Below are 3538 nucleotides of genomic sequence, written 5' to 3'. Positions count from 1 at the left end.
AGATGTTTCCCGGATCCTCCATTTTCTTGGGCAACTCATTATGAATGAAAGCACTACAACAACTCCCAACTTCAACCGAATCAACTTCATTGCGCATTCTCTTCCCACTCAAAATCTCCTTAAGGAACTTAGAGTACCTAGGCATTTGGGTAATTGCATCGGTGAAGGGGATAGAAAGGTGAACTTCCTTGAGCATAGCAATAAACTTTCCAAATTGCTCATTAATTTTGTGCCTCAAGAATTTTTGTGGGTATGGAAGGTCGGGTCTCCGCACTTCCTCCCGCTCTTTCTCACTACTCCTTTTTTTCTCTTACACCTCCTCATAACTCACACTCTTAGACTCAACCTTCTCAACTTCCACTCTTGGGTCACTCCTCTCCTCATCCTCCTCAATGGACCTAGAAGCTCCCTCATTAAGAACTCTCCTACTCCTAGTGGTGATAGAACAAACAGGTTTCTTAGGTTCTACTCCTTGAGAAGGCAAAGAGGATGGACTAGCACAATCCTTTAGAGTGTTGGCTAGTTGGGTTATTTGTGTCTCAAGAATTTTGTTATGAGTCATTATCTCATTAAATTTCTTGTCACTCACCGCCATATATGTGTTGATGATCTTGGTTTGGTTATCAATAATTTCTTCCAAATTTGTCTTAAATAATGATGGTTGGGAATAAGAATTTTCACCATTGCCTTGAGTCTTTGGAGCAAAACTGGGTGGGGAACCCCTTTGGTTGTTATTTTGAAAACTTCCCCGATTTTGGTTGTTGTTCCAATTGCCAAGGCCTTGATTATTGCCACCATTATGGTAATGATTACCAAAGCCTTGAGATTGGCTTTGGTTACCATACCCATGGCTCGGGTTGTGATTACTATAGCCTTGGTTGTTATAGTCACCTCGAAAACCTTGGTTTCCTTGGTTCCTATAGCCTCCATTGTTGTAGTTATCAAAAACACCTTGGGGGTGAGAATTCCTATAACTAAAATTTTTAGGTCCATCAAATCTTTGACCACCATTGACATTAGACACAAATTTCACATGTTCACATTCATTAATTTCAACATCATCACATCCATCAACAAAAGTTTGAGAACACATGGAAGAATCATGATTATAAGATCCATAAGAATCACAAAATAGACAACCACTTGTCATGTTATTGGAAGTAGAAGGAGAAGAGTTAGAAAATGTACCTCTCCTTTTAGATTGGGAGGGAAGACTCAATGAATTTGTAGAAACACTCTCAAGCTTTGCTTTGATCGACGTCACTTCCTTCCCTAGATTTGAAATTTGGGAAGACAAGTTGTTAATCGCATTGAGATGATCCACCGAATAAACCGTCGAGCCACTCTTGCTCGTAGACTCCCTCTCTCTTTCTTGCCAATCTCTATAGTATCTCACCACATCCTCAATTATGTCAACTACCTCTTCTTCCGCCCTATTCATTATAGGACCTCCGGCTCCTCCATCTAGGCATGACTTGCCTTGAGCACTCAAGCCTCCATAGAAAATTTGTATCACTTGATAGGTAGGAATTTCATGATGTGGACACTCTCTTTGGTACTCCTTTTACCTCTCCCATGCTTCATAGAGATTCTCATTAGGCCTTTGTTTGAATCCTTTGATCAAGGCTCTAGCCTCCGCCGTTTTCTTTTGTGGGTAAAAGAGAGAGAAGAAAGCTTTGGTGACTTCATCCCATGTCCTAAGGGAATTTGGCTTAACCTCCTTATCCAACCACTCTAAGGCACGACCAATAAGAAAACAGAAACAACTTTAGCCGAATAAACTCTTGAGAAATGTCGTTCACCTTGATAGTATTACAATACTTCTCAAATTCCTTTAGGTGATTCAACGGGCTCTCACTCTTGGCTCCACTAAATTGCCTCCTTTCTATCAAAGTAATCATGGTCGGTCTAATTTCAAAATCGTTCGCCGGTGTTGTAGGTGGAGCAATGCCACTCTCAAACCTATAAGCACCGGGAATTCCCAACTCCTTCAAAGCTACTCTTGGATTCTCTCCCATGGCTTGCTCTTCTTCTTCCTCAAACTCTTCTTCACTTGAGGAACTTAGGCTCAAAGACCGGTTGGCTACCCTTCTTCGTGAAAGAGTTCTTTCAATTTCCGGATCCAAAGGAACTAAGGTCCTAACACAAGTTCTACTATGCATGCAAAAGCTCAAAAGAAATTGTTAGTATCACGGCGATTATCTATTGTCTATGGTCAAGAAATTCCGTAATGTAATGATTGGGTGTGAATGTTATGCTAGGACGAAGACGACTAATAAACGAGAAGAAATCAAATGTAATAAACACTAGGGCTAGGATCCATATGTAATCATAACGGATTCAACTAATTGGGAGGTCAAATTGACTAAGTCAAGCAATGTAAGGGAAAACAAATCATGCAACCCAAAGAGCATATCAAGATATTCTCTTAGAGGTCTAACTAACGTCAATTACGATAAAATCTAGCTAGAAAACATCACAAGACACCTCAATCGTGTAAATGCAAGCCAAAAATCAATGGTCCATATCAATGTGAACTTACAATGCAATCAAGTGCACCAATCAAAGTTAGCTACTCTTTAATTAATCACACACATGCACATGATCATCAACCAATTTAATCACATAGTCAACTCCATCAATTTTCCCCAATTAGCTTTAATCCATTACTCATACATGCTTCGCCATTACCCTAACAAGCTATCTACTCACTAGCCATTAAAATCAAAATCAAAGCAACACTAAAAAACAAATTCATCATGATCAAATCAAACAAGCTAAAATCAAACACAAATTAATCAATCTTCAATCAAACTTGAACATTCGACAAACAATTGAAATAAAACTAAAGATTGAATTAAAGAAAAGGAAATCTTACAATCTTGAACAAAGATCAAAGGAATTAAAGAAAGCTTCAATCATCAACAATCCACCATGAATTTCTCTCACTAAAACCTAGAGTTTCTCTCTCTAAAAATCTCTCTAATTTGATCAAAAACTAATTCTAATTCTATTCTAATTCTCTCTCCTCCTAAAATAAAAGGAAAACTACATATAGGAAAGATACAAAAGAAGAGTTAGTTAGATCGTCCCAAAAGAAACCCCGGAAGGCGCCGTCGCATCAGAGGAGAGGCGCAGCCACGGGAAAAAGGGTACGGAACAGGGGCCCTGGCAGGGGAGCCCACACCCGCACTAGGCTTGCCCGCGCCACCTAGGTGCGCGACCGCACCACCCTCGTGCGCGCCCGCACCTGGCAGCAGGGGAGCCCCCCTCTTCTTCGTTCAAGCTCATCCTCGTGGGCTCGACTTTATGATGATGATGAACACCAAGGTGGGCAGTCTTGAGAGAGCCATTTTGGTGGGTTCATGGCAAAGATGACGCCCCCACTGTATACTTGCACCGATCTCTCTACTTGCTCTTTGCGTTCCTTTAAACTTGAAGTTCCAAAAGGCGAACATGAGGCATCAAAGTTGATGATAAATACGAGAGGAAGGCTCGGGAATCCTTGGAGACACGATCATAACCTAAAAACAAACAA

At 40.6% G+C, this 3538-nt stretch overlaps 1 non-coding gene across 1 annotated transcript; it reads left to right on the top strand.

Moving 5' to 3' along the window:
* The first annotated feature begins 1529 nt into the window (after positions 1-1529).
* LOC145556947 (small nucleolar RNA R71) lies at positions 1530-1635 on the top strand. Its single transcript, XR_014092038.1, has one exon. It is a non-coding gene; the product is annotated as a small nucleolar RNA R71 (small nucleolar RNA).
* Positions 1636-3538: the final 1903 nt, after the last annotated feature.

The sequence above is a fragment of the Chenopodium album genome, chromosome 8 (genome assembly GCF_948465745.1).
Source record: "Chenopodium album chromosome 8, dcCheAlbu1.1, whole genome shotgun sequence".
Taxonomy (NCBI): Eukaryota; Viridiplantae; Streptophyta; class Magnoliopsida; order Caryophyllales; family Amaranthaceae; genus Chenopodium; species Chenopodium album.
This window is presented reverse-complemented; position numbering and strand designations above follow the sequence as displayed.